Below are 14343 nucleotides of genomic sequence, written 5' to 3' on the forward strand. Positions count from 1 at the left end.
GGAGGTTTAGCAGCAGCAGCTAATGCGTGCATGGAGGCGTAATGCTCTCCGCCGACTGAGGTGTAAACACAGCACTAAATAAATAAATAAACAGAAAGCTTTCACTCGTTCTCGGTGACTTCAGAGAGGAGACGTAGCAGGGAAGGAGAACGCTTTGGTGTACCATAAAGTAATAAAGTAATAAAGTTAAATGTGTGTTATCTGGAACTCAAGAGCTGGTGGTCACATGACTTTACTGTCTCTGGGATTTAGTGTTAATCTCACATGCTAACCACTAATTAGCTCAGTAACTAGCAGGCTACGACGGCTAGCTAGCAGTAAAGCCGACGTCCTCTTTTCTCCTGTTTCTGGAACACAGTGTCTGTGCCTAATAAAGACTCTTTTATCAAACGCTTAACATTTGAGACGTGACCTTTAGCTTTTATATAATTAGCATTGACAGACAATTACTCATTAAAGTCTGGTTTCTAATTGTAATTAGCGTCAGAGCGGCGGGTCGAACGCCGCCGTAACCTTCCTGTGTGTTTCCTCATTTTTATTGGATTTACTTTCATTTGTGAGACGAGCTGCGGCTTTTCAACAGGCCTTAATGGGCTAAATTAATAACAAAGTCTGTCTCTCTCTATCTGTCTCTCTCTGTCTCTTTCCCTGTCTGTCTCTCTCCCTATCTGTTTGTCTCTAATCTCTCTCTCTCTCTCTCTCTCTCTCTCTCTCGGCCATGTTGGTCACTGATTATTATTTTGTGTCTGTTCTCTTTAAATGAGAGAGGGACACAGTGACCTCGGGAAGTCGAGCACTTTATAATCAACACCAGATGAAACGAATCACCCCGGTTTATCTTTGTTGAGGTTACTGACCCATAATGCATCTGTGTCATGTCGCTTCACCCCGTCTCTCTGCGGTTTATAGAAATAATAACATCATGTTTCTCCTAATCTCACTTCAACATCAACAACACTGAGAGACACAGAGCTCTAAAACCCTCCTCATACTGCCATCATTAACTCTCTCTCTCACACACACACACACACATCAATACACACACACACACACACACACACATATATACACACACATACACATACAGACATAAACACACACACACACAAACACATACACATACACACACACACACATACACACACATACACACACACACACATACACACACACACACACACACACATATATACACACACATACACATACAGACATAAACACACACACACACACACATACACATACACACACACACATACACACACACACACACACACATACACACACACACACACACGCATACACACACACACACACACACACATATACACACACACACATACACATACACACACACACACACACACACATATATACACACACATACACATACAGACATAAACACACACACACACACACACATACGCACACACACACACACATACACACACATACACACACACGTCTCTAAGCGCTTATTGAACACGTTTATTTCTGTTGGTTCCTCTGAGCTGAAAATGTGGAATTTATTTTAGATTTAAAGGAAACTAAAAGATGTTGTATATATATTTAAAATCACTCCGTTTCTATGGTGAGAAAATGACAAAAGAAGGCAGCTTCCATAATTAAACCCATGTGAAGGCGGAGTAATGATGATATCACATCCTGTGACAAAGTTTGTGATTGGTCCATTAGTGAACCTTTCCTTTCCCTTAACTAATATTATTTATGGATTTACTAATGCTTGGAATTTATTTTGTTTTCAGTGAGAGAAATTAAACCTCATGAAGAATTGAATTATTTTAACGTCTAAAAACCCAGTCGTTTTTTCATCTGGACACAACAGAAGGAAGTTTTATATTTAACAGATTTCTGAAAACACTCATTAGCATCAGGACTGTAGTGTCTCACACACACACACACACACACACACACACACACACACACACACACACACACACACACACACAGAGTTATACAGCAGGAGTCTATAAAGCCAAGATCTGACTCGACAGCTGAGGATAAAACTGTCTGCCGTCATAAAAAATGAAAGGGCAGAAATTTATTTGATAAACTGTCTGGAGATTTAACCATAAAACAAAAAATAATAAAACTTTTATGTATTAAATGTGAAGAATAAACAGGAAAATCGGTATATAAACAACAACATCATACAGATACGTACATCGCTCCTAATACACATAGCACCACTCAGGAAATATCTCAGGTTTTAAAACTCGTCTGAATGTGTTATTATTTACACGCAGCACCGCTCTTACGTCAGGATTCATTATTTATTTACTTATTTATTTTCTTATTTATCCTGACTGGATATAAATGTGAAATCACATTCTTTTATTATTAAGGATTCCTGAACATGAAATTTTAAAAAAGAAAAGATGAAAGAACGTGAGGAACATCTCCACACCTTTATCCAGGAACTATAACTATAGATGAACGTGTAAATATCTCGCTGCTGCATGTCTTCCAGCCATCACACACAGACACACACACACACAAACACACACACACACACACACACACTCTGATATCATGAACATATCATACTGCACAAACTTAACTAGCTGTTTAGCTAACTGCTAGTTGACTAGCTCACATTAGTCATGAGTTTTATCAACTCTTTTCAGTATTTATATAAATTCTGATGTAGAGGCGGAGCTACAGCCCCCTCCAAAAGTATTGGAACAGCACGGTCAATTCTCTTGCTTGTGCTATAGACTGAAGACATCTGTGTTTGAGATCAGATCAAAATTACAGCTTTCATTTCTTCATATTTGCATTTAGATGTGTTCAACAACTTAGAACATGGCACCTTTTATTTGAACTCATCCATTTTTCAAGTGATCAAAAATATTGGAACATGTGACTGACAGGTGTTTCTTGTTACACAGGTGTGTCCTGTTAGATTGATTGTTTAAACATTAATAGCTAGAAAATCTAGAAAATCTAGAAAATCTACTCTTGGTTTAAACTTCAGTTTCACCTGTGAAGACTGCATTTGTTGTTAAAAAAGATAAACCAACATGAAGATCAGAGAGCTGTCTATGGGAGAAAAGCAAACCATTTTGAAGATGAGAAAAGAGAGAAAATCTATCAGAGGCATTGCAGAAACAATGAGTATAACTAATACTACAATCTGGAATGTCCTGAAAAAGAAAGAAACCGCTGGTGGACTGAGGAACAGACACCGAACGGGTCGGCCGAGGAAAACAACAGCAGCTGATGACAGCAACATTGTGAGAGCTGTGAAGAAAAACCCCAAAACAACAGTCAGTGACATCACCAACATCCTCCACAGGGCAGGGTGAAGGCCTCACAGTCCACCGAAGAAGACTTCGAGAGCAGAAATATAGAGACCACACCACAAGATGCAGACCACTCATCAGCAGTAAGAATCAGAAATCCAGACTGGAATTCACAAAGAAATACAGAGATGATCCACAAAAGTTCTGGAACAAGATGAACCTCTACCAAAGTGATGGAAAGACCAAAGTGTGGAGAAAGAAAGGATCTGCTCATGATCCAGAACATACGAGCTGATCTGTGAAACATGGTGGAGGTAGCGTCATGGCTTGGGCTTGCATGGCTGCTTCTGGAACGTTCTCACTGATCTTTATTGATGATGAACTCATGATGGAGCAGCAGAATGAATTCAGAAGTCTACAGGAACGTTCTGTCACTAAATAAACTTCACAGCTTTAAACCAATCTTGTCCAGGATTAGAGGATAACAGTGTGGTACCCCCTTTAGCCACAGAACCTGTGTGCTGAGCTAACTGCTGAGCCAACATTGCTGATGTTGGTTGTCATGGTAACGTTATTCTGACAGATTTGAGAAATTGAGCAGGTAAATCGAGACTCCAGACTGAAATCCCCCTCGTGTGACTAATGCGAGCTAATTTGTGACCTAGCTAATGTTAGGAGGTCAGGGTCGTATGTGGGCATGTCTAATTAGCATTTTTATATATATTTATAAATCCAGATGTATCTAATGAGAGTAAAAGTGTAGAGATGACTCTCAGCCATTTTCAGTCATTTCTTTATTATATTAGAAAAAATTATTTATTATTCTTCACGAGGTTATTTTTTACGCTTTATTAAAGCATTGACCCTCATATGGACGTAAGCTCTGACAGGACTCTCACCGTATTTATGCTAATGTTGATGCTAAATTCTGATCGTCACATGGACATCAGTGGACTTCAGGCTGTGAGAGATGTAAACAGATGTAATATAAATGTTCACACGATGCTGAGTTTATGTGTGAAGATATAAACAATTTATTGATCAGTGATTAAAGTGGCTTCTCTGTGTTTAAACTCCGACTGCGTGATACAGAGTGAAGTTCAGACCCTTTCTTCTCTGTGCTGTTGTTTTCCTGATGATGATCTTCACCACGTGACCTGCTGCAGATTCATTTTCGTTAAAAGTACAAAACTTTTTCTGAAGTTTATATAATACACTCATCAGCTCACAGGAGATTAAGGAACAGCATGTTTCCTTTATTTTTATCCTCAGTACATGAGACGTGTGTAATATCTATACTTCACACTTCCTCTCTCTGTGGCTCGGATAAATAAAGATTAATAAGTGCTCGTGACCTCGGGACAGCTCCCGCTCGCTTTCATTAAATAAATGGACGCGTGAAATTGATCTGAAAGTGGGTCGTATTTTTATCGAAAATATTTCAGTCAATAAACATCAGAGACTGAAACTCTATAAAAACAAAAAGAGTTAATACATGAATAAATAAATCTTCTCTTTTCACTTGACTTGAAGTTAGATATAAATTAATTAATGCACTTTAATTAAAGCTGTTATCTTAAGAGTGTAATGAAAAACCAAAATCTGGTTAACCTTTAAACACACACGTGTCCATCATCTGGAGACTGGCCTTCATCATCATCTTCACCATCATCATCATCTCTTCCACACGTCCACAAAAACCTCTCACACTGAGCAGATCCGCAGAAATTCATCTACAGTTTCTGTTTCAGCGGATTCCAAATAATCTCATAATAATCCCACAATAATCTCACATCTCAATCTCTTCTGTGTAGCACCCTAGGCAAATCAATCAAGAACATTTTAGGGTGCGAGATTTAAGATGTTTTAAGCATGGAGAATGCAGATACTAATGCTACATCTACATAGGGTTAGGGTTAGGGTTAGGGTAACCCTCACTCTAGAGAATAATATCCAAGGAATTAGAAACTAGAAGTTTATTTCTGGTTATGATGTAACACAGTGGGAGGGGTTTAAGTAATGATGATTGCTGAGTGTGTGAACTTGTGGATAAACACTAATTAATAACTTCTGACAGCTCGATTAGCATATATATTCCATACATCACTTCCATTTCGCTCTCAAAGGTGAAGCGTAACTAATATAATTATACACAACATTTCACTTTAGTTCGTCTGCACGTTATCATAAATCCCTGCTTTCGAGCTCCACGTCTTCACTCTGATTCACTCAGCAAAACATTTTTTGCAGTTTACATGTCACGTATTAATATGTCTCTTTACTGCTGTGGAAAAGATTTACAGCTTATAATCAGAGCCGGAGGATAATCCACTCCCAAACTCTCAGCTCGGAGATTTTTATTGTTAAATTAAATTGATATTATTGTACATATCTGCTGTTTTAATAAGAATGAGACATTTTTAAATGAATAGATTGTTTGCAGGTTTTCCCTTGCATGGACAGAGACTGATAAAGGCGGAGAATTCACCTTGGAGGAGTGAACCAATCAAAATGCGAGAGTGGGCATGGTCAAAAAAATAATTATGCAATTTTAGCTCCGCCCCCAGAGATACAACAGTATGGTGATGATACAGCAGTGAGTTCAGATGAATAACAGTAACTCAGTGTAATGTTAGTCTACTAGCTGCATGTACACCTAATGTATAGTGATATTAGCACACAGGCTGTTTATATTTAGCTCCAGTTACAGTCCGTCTTATTTAATAAACAACTAACACACGAGAACGTTCTGATGTTTAACCTGAACTTGAAACTGAAAAATAATGATTTAGATGAGTGTGTAAAGGCCGCAGAATCTTCAGGTTACAGTGATTTGGGACGCAGCCTGAAGCTGTTGGTAAACAAGCTCCTCCCACCGCAGTGAGACGGGTCGATTCATCATCAGTGAACACGCGGGCTTTTATTAGTGATGAATCCTGAAGTCAACACTCACAGATTAAACACACTCCATGCTAATGACTCGAGAGCGATCAGTGACAAACTCCGCCCATTTATACCTGATAACATCACCCAGAGGATTGTGGGTAATACTCTCGGATCAAGGGTTCTTTACAGATTCATTAGATAAATTAAGGGCTGGAAACCTGCATGAAAAGGGAAACAATTTGTTGTTAGAACCTTACGGAACCTAACGGTTCCCTCAGAGAGACAACTGAAGACATGAAGGAAGTTCAATCAACTGTCAATCAATCAAAACCTCGAGAAAGCTGTGGGAGAGCGAGAGAGAGATAGAAAGAAAGAAAGAAAGAAAGAAAGAAAGGAGGACTGAGGAATGAGGAAGACGACAGTAAAATCTCACCTGTTCTTTATTTTGTACTGTTGCTGAAGAAGAAGGAACATGAAGAGTGTGTCACTTTAAATTCCAGCTATATGTGTGTGTGTGTGTGTGTGTGTGTGTGTGTGTTTGTGTGTGATCAGCTCACGGTTTGGATTGTGTACTTTTTGGAAGATGGAGAATGAGACCTCTGACCACACAAGCGCTGAGACGAGTCACCTAGACTCGACCCACAAACACATCCTGAAATTCAGCCTGGTGAAGTCGAGCCCCGAGGAATTGAGAGCGGCACGGAGGATTAGTAAAGACAAGGACTGAGACACAGCCGACACACACACACACACACACACACACACACACACACACACACACACACACACACACACGTTCAGTATATCTGAGAGACGAGCTGCCCGTCATGGAGCCGAGGCCATCAACTCGGTTTTAGAAAACTCACTGTGGAAAATAAAAATGGCTGATACTGACACGTGTGTGTGTGAGTGTGTGTGTGTATGCGTGTGTGTGTGTGTGTACAGGTTTGTTTTAATGATTTGACCACTTTTAGATGATTGTGTCACAGTGATGAATTCAGTCAGACCTCTGCATAATAACATAAACCACACACACACACACACACACACACTTTTAATTACCATTAGCTTGTGTTTAACACTACGACACTACGCTGGTTAGCTGTGTTTAGCATGCTAGCTCCACTTTATAATGTGTGTTTCAGTTATTAAAAAGACTGAGCTAAATATTCATGATGCTGTATTTCTGTAGCTTAACCTGTGTGTGTGTGTGTGTGTGTGTGTGTGTGTGTGTGTGTGTGTGTGTGTGTGTGTGTTTAAATGAATAAGTGATGTGTAATTATATCTTTCTTGTTTGTTCAGTAATGCAGGTTCACCACAGCGACACGACACACAGCACAGCATTAACGTTAATTCTGTTTCAGAACTCAGTAGCGTCTGAAAGTGACCTCACACTGAATCCTCTACCGTTCTTCTTTACCTCTATACACATCTGCAAACTCTCTCTCTCTCTCTGTCTCTCTCTCTCTGTCTCTCTCTCTGTCCCTCTTTCTCTCTTTCTCTCTCTCTCTCTGTCTCTCTCTGTCTCTCTCTCTCTCTCTCTCTCTCTCTCTCTGTCTCTCTCTCTGTCCCTCTTTCTCTCTCTCTCTCTTTCTCTGTCTGTCTGTCTCTCTCTCACTCTGTCTGTCTCTCTCTCTCTCTCTCTCTCTCTGGCTCTCTGTCTGTCTGTCTGTCTGTCTCTCTCTCTCTCTCTCTCTGGCTCTCTGTCTGTCTGTCTCTCTCTCTCTCTCTCTCTCTCTGGCTCTCTGTCTGTCTCTCTCTCTCTCTCTCTCTCTCTGGCTCTCTGTCTGTCTCTCTCTCTCTCTCTCTCTCTCTCTCTCTCTCTCTCTCTCTCTCTCTGTCTCTGTCTCTCTCTAGGTTAGGTCTGGAGTTGTTAGTCTGCTGTAAAGAAACAGATTTCATCTCCGCTTTAGTTTCCCATTACTCTTTTGACTTTCTGGCACTGAGACCTGGACTTCTCCACAGAACTCAGCTACACTGGCTGCTCTATCCTCTGCTTATGCTTTCTCTCACACTCCACGAGAAGCTGGCAGGTGTCATCTACCACCCTCCTGGTCCCCAGGGAGACTTTCTTGAAGGAATGGACATGCTCCTCAGTCTTTCCCTGCCAACAGTACTGTCCTCTGAGACTTCAACCTCTCTCTCACAAGCTCTAGTCCTCCTCTTGCCTTCTCCCTTTTCTGCATTCCTTCTCCTTGACATTCAACAGCTGCCCTCCCACACACAAGAGAGGAAACGCTCTAGACCTGGTCTTCAGCCACCCCTCTCCAGCTACAGACACCAATGCTACCCTACTCCACATCTCTGATCATCACTTGGTATCCTTCAGCATCACCTTCCCTCTCCTGAATAAAATCAGCTATCAATACTTCTCTCCCACTCCTCGAAACCTCCACTCTATCTCCCCTTCCTTCGTAGGATCCTGCACCCTATCATCCCTTCCAGATTCCGACTCCTTTTCCTCCCTACCATTACAGTTAGCCACAGACACTTTACTCATCCATGGACCTCCTCTGCCTCCTATCTTCTAAACCCAGGAAGATCCATGGCTATCAGATATGTTATGAAGCAATCGGAGAGATCTATGAGCAGCAGAGAGAAAGTGGAAGAAACCACAACTTGGCACAGATCTTACCGCGCTCTCCTGTCCAAATTCTCCTCTGAAGTGACTTCTGCTAAGACTGCATTCTATAAGGAAAAGCTGGAAACTTCTGCACAAGATCCTTGTGAGCTCCACAACATCTTTTCTTCACTACTTAACCGAACAGCTCCTTCTGCTCCGTCCTTCCTGACTGCTGAAGACTTTGCCACCTTTTTCATTGAGAAAGTCTGCCAGACCTTCACTTCTACCCCAACTCCTACACTACATGCTCAGGATTCCCCTTCTCTTTCACTGGCACATTTTTCGAATCTAGCAACAGAAATGATCCTGCAAGTCATCTTTTCTTTCAATCCTACCACCTGATCATTGGATCCAATCCCTTCCACAATGCTCCACACCATCTCACAAGACCTCCTCCCCTTCATCACTACTAACATCAATGGCTCCATAACATCTGGTCGGCATTCAAGAGAGCAAGGGTTATTCCCATCCTGAAGAAACCCAGTCTGGATCCCTCAGACACCAGCAACCGCCGACTGGTATCACTTCTCTCTTTCTAAAATCCTCGAATGCACTGTCTACAATTACTGTCTCTCTATATCTCTCACAGAACAACCTCCAAGATCCTAAGCAGTCTGGCTTCAGAGCAACACATTCCGCAGATACTGCCCTTTTGGCTATCACTGAGAAGGTACATGCTGCTAGATCAGCCAAACTGTCATCAGTCCTCATCCTCCTCGACCTTTCAGCAGTGTTTGACGCAGTCAACCACAAGAACCTATTGTGAATTGGATTTCAGGTGCCGTGAAGTAGATCCACATCTGCTCCCCACAGATAACCCTCTTCTGTTCTCCCTCTGTACTCGATCTCTCGGTGAGGTCATGTCCTCACATGGGTTCTCATAACACTGCTATGTGGATGACACTCCATTCATCCTCTCCTCCCCTCATTCAGACTCTCACGTTTCCACTCAGATCTCAGCATGTCTGGTAGACATGTCATCATGGATGGCAGCTCATCACATGAAACTTAATCCCAGCAAAATGGAACTGCTGTTCATCCCAGGTGATTCATCACCATGTCAGAATCTTGTGATCTCCCTGGACAACTCTCTGATCCCACCTTCGTTACTGCACGCCATCTTGGAGTAACCATGGACATTCAACTGTCCTTTTCCTCTCACATCGCTAATCTCACTTGCTCATGTCGGTTTCTCCTTTCCAACATCAGAAGGATTCGTCCATTTCCATCCACACAGTCCACTCGGGTGCTGGTTCAGTCTCTGGTCATTTCGAGACTGGACTACTGCACCTCACTCCTGGGCAGGTCTGCCTGTGTGCCTAACGCCAACCACACTGCTATGCTCCCTTCACTGGCTTCCTGTAGCTGCCTGCATCAGATTGAAAACACTGATGCTTGCCTACAAAACCAAAACCAGACCAGCACCCACTTACCTAAAAGTACTTATCACACCCCGCATTGCACCACACTCCCTCTGATCCTCTAGCACCACTCAATTAGTGCCATCATCTCTCAGGGTACAAGGAAGACCTGCATCAGAACTCTTCTCTGTTCTAGCACCTAGGTGGTGGTATGGACTTCCCCTAGATGTCCGAACAGCTGGGTCACTGGTGGTCTTCAAACTACATCTAAAGACCTACCTCTTCCTGAAGTACTTCAATTATCACTTTAATAAATTGTGTTGTCTGTGTGCTATTCTTACTATATTACCTTCCAACAGAGTTTTTAGACTGGTGATATTCTTAGTCAGTAACCTAGAGAACCCGTATCAGCATGTATTCATTAATAGAGACTTCAAAGTACTTCTGTAAGTCGCTCTGGATAAGGGCATCTGCCAAATGCTGTAAATGTAAATGACAAGGAAGAGGATGAAGAGGTGATGATGATGATTTTATGATGATGATGAGGATGATGAAGAAGGTTATGATGACTTATGATGATAATGAGGATAATGAAGAAGGTGATGATGGTGATGATGATGAGGAGGAGGATGAAGAGGGTGGTGATGATGATGAAGAGGGTGATGATGATGATGGGTCCTGTCACCTCACTGCTGAATAATATGATGAGTTTCAGTACACTGTGGAAAAGTCTTAGCACTTTAATACTTCTCTCTCTCTCTCTCTCTCTCTCTCTCTCTCTCTCTCTCTCTCTCTGTCTGTCGCTCTCTCTCCCCCTCCCCCACATCTGTCTCAGCCTCCTTCTACTCTCTTTCCTGCATTTCATTACTGTCTGTTTTTTTTTAAAATCTTTTCTCTGAAATGCTGTGCTGGGATTGTGGAGATGTGGATGGTCGATACCAATACATTTTAACACACACACACACACACATACACAGCTCAATCCTAATCCTCCTTTCACCTGCCGATATTCAGAATCACACAGCCGGAGCGTTATTGAGCCAACCTGCAGGAAGTTGCGGGTCAATAATGGCGTCGAGTGGACGATTGATCCAGAGGATTAGGGTTAGCTCACATACTCCTGCTTTAACACCTTCTGCCCCGTTCAGGTCAAAACCACACCTTATACACCTGTTCATTCACAGGGAACAAATAATTAAAATGTTTAAATGATTTTTCCAACATAAGCCTGCATGAGCAGCTGAATCTGATCAAATCTAACCACTGGGGAGAAGACTAAGAGGGAACTGAGACACAGCCATGAGCAGTAATGTGCACTACAGCAGGGTTAAACACTCCCTTTCCTCCTCAGGCTGAGAGAGAGAGAGATGGAGCTGGATGTTTATTCAACACGTCACTAACATGCTTTTCAGATTCACTCTGAGCTTCAGAGGACTAGGCAGCCACACGCATAGATTTCTGAAAGAGTCATTTAAGTTCTCTGTGTTTTAGTCCACATGAACTCACACGTTTGACAAATTAAACTTTTTTGCAAAAAGCTTTTTAAACCTGCATTTTCTGTTGAGGTATAGACAGAATAATGAAACCCTAGGTCACAGTGTGAAACTGCGCGTGACCTCTGTGTGTGTGTTTAGCGTATGTTGTGAATGTGCTAGAATTTGGGTTTATCATGGCTGTTTATCCGGTCATTACTTTTCACTCTGTAATTTCTTATTTGCTACAGTGTTTGTACTTTAATTTCACTTTGTTATTATTACACCCTCATGTGGAGGAGAGTATGATCGGCACTGTTCTGCTCCTGAATCCACTGCTCCAGCATTACTGAGTCAGTTTCTACAACATGACTCTACCACCACCATGCTTCACAGTGAGGATAGTGTTTTCAGGGTAATGAGCAGTGTTGGGTTTCTGCCAAACATAGCAATGTTAGAGGCTGGAGGGGAGCAGCGTGCAGAGCAGCGTGCAGAGCAGCGTGCAGAGCAGCGTGCAGAGCAGCGTGCAGAGCAGCGTGCAGAGCAGCGTGCAGAGCAGCGTGCAGAGCAGCGTGCAGAGCAGCGTGCAGAGCAGCGTGCAGAGCAGCGTGCAGAGCAGCGTGCAGAGCAGCGTGCAGAGCAGCGTGGGAAACATGTCCTTATGGAGGATAATATCATGTACGAGAACATCAGTAAAACATCATCACACACATCCAAACTCCAACAATCACTTGCCTTGAGCATTATATACTGCTAGAAAGCCAGGTTAAATCTAGAACCCTAAAGGGTTTTCCTTCTCTCTGGAGAACCATACAACAGAATGTTTCCCTTGTGGGAAGCCTAGAAGCCTTAACTATCCAAATATTCCCTGAAGAACCAGTGTAGAACTGTGAAGAAGTGCGTAGAAGCTTGAAGGACCGGTATAGACATCAATTTTAGCATATAAGATATAGTGTATATATATATATATATATATATATATATATATATATATATATATATATATATATATATATATATATATATTGTGAGGAATTAGCCCGGGGAAGGGCGGCGTACAGACCCACAGGAGGCAGAAGAACGTTCACAAACGGTGGTTTATTGGTACAAGGGTGAAGTGAGTGGGTTGTGAGGGGATGAGTGTGGGGCTTGTGGAGGCGTGACTGCCGGTGTAGCCTACTCGTGGCGGAGGCGGGATTCCCGAGACGGGGGCGAGGGTTTTCCTCCGTAGGTGGGACTCTCACCACCCGGCGATCTCGTCCGCGCTTGCACCTTTTGTGGAGAGAGAGAGAGAGAGAGAGAGAGAGAGAGATTAGCGTGGGGCGGGAGGTTACCGTCGTGCTCGGTAATTGCGAGTCGCTATGTCGCTGGAAAACACGCACGGAGTCCGTCTTGTCGCTACGGAATTCTCCTCTCTCGTACGGCCGGAAGCGCACCCTTTTATCCTCCTCCGCCGTCGCCTGAGTGGTGGAATTTCTCCGTTGGGTCCCCCAATCGCTGGCCGGTGTCGCGTCAGTCCCGCCCGGTCCTTCCGGCTGGCGGAATGTTCGGCACGAAGCTGCCCACGTCGTGCCGGTGCGGCAGTTGGAGAAGGAGCGATTTCCTTCTTGTGTGCGCCGGCTCTCTGCCCGTCTCAACAGTACCCCCCCTCAGCTCCGAGCCTATTGCCGCTCGGTGGTGGGCCTGAAAGGAGAAGTCTTGTAAGGCGAGGAACCAGCGGGTTACCCGGGCGTTGGTGTCCTTCGCCTTGGCCATCCACTGCAGGGGGGCGTGGTCCGTTATGAGGACGAAGTGCCTGCCTGCCAGGTAGTATCTCAGGTCCTCGATGGCCCATTTTATTGCCAGTGCCTCCCGCTCAACCGCCGCATACTTCCTCTCGGCCGGGGACAGCTTCCGGCTGATGTAGAGGACCAGGTGTTCTTCCCCATCTAAGGTCTGGGAGAGGATGGCGCCCAGCCCTGTCTCGGATGCATCAGTATGTACGGTGAATGGGAGGTCAAAGTCCGGGTTGCGGAGTACCGGCGGGCTGGTGAGGGCCCCTTTTAGGGCCTGGAAGGCCCTTTCTGCGTCGGCTGTCCACCTGACCTGGTCTGGCTGGCCCTTCTTTGTAAGGTCTGAGAGGGGAGAGGCTACAGCAGAAAAATTAGGCACGAACCTGCGGTAGTAGCCCGCCAATCCCAAGAAGGCATGTACCTGTTTTTTTGATGTCGGACGCGGGTAGTCCTTCACAGCCTCGATCTTCTTTAGTTGGGGTTTCAGCATTCCCCGTCCGATGCGGTATCCCAGGTACTGGGCTTCCGTCAGCCCTAGGTGGCACTTCTTTGGGTTGGCGGTCAGGCCGGCCCCCCGGAGTGCTTTCAGGACCTCCCTGAGGTGGAACAGGTGGTCGGCCCAGGTGGAGGAGTGGATGACCACGTCGTCCAGGTAGGCCGCTGCAAACTGCCGGTGGGGCCGCAGGAGGATGTCCATTAGCCGCTGGAACGTGGCGGGCGCCCCGTGCAGCCCAAAGGGGAGAACCCGATACTGCCAGTGGCCGGTGGCCGTGCTAAAGGCCGTCTTGGGCTTTGCCTCCGGTGTGAGCGCCACTTGCCAGTAGCCTTTGGTGAGGTCCAGGGTCGATATGAATCGGGCTCTCCCCAGCCTCTCGACCAGGTCGTCCACTCTGGGGAGGGGGTAGCTGTCGAACTCTGACACCTGGTTCAGCCTCCGGAGGTCGTTGCATAGCCTCATGCTCC

At 44.2% G+C, this 14343-nt stretch overlaps 1 long non-coding RNA gene across 1 annotated transcript in view; it reads left to right on the forward strand.

The window, feature by feature from the left end:
- The window catches only part of LOC128629303 (uncharacterized), a 40877-nt gene extending 33831 nt beyond the window's left edge, over positions 1 to 7046 (forward strand). The window contains exon 2 of the long non-coding RNA XR_008393659.1: positions 6705 to 7046. This is a non-coding gene — a long non-coding RNA (uncharacterized LOC128629303). The remainder of the gene's footprint in view (positions 1 to 6704) is intronic.
- The last annotated feature ends 7297 nt before the right edge of the window (positions 7047 to 14343 follow it).

The sequence above is a fragment of the Ictalurus punctatus genome, chromosome 27, assembly GCF_001660625.3.
Source record: "Ictalurus punctatus breed USDA103 chromosome 27, Coco_2.0, whole genome shotgun sequence".
NCBI classification, from domain to species: Eukaryota; Metazoa; Chordata; class Actinopteri; order Siluriformes; family Ictaluridae; genus Ictalurus; species Ictalurus punctatus.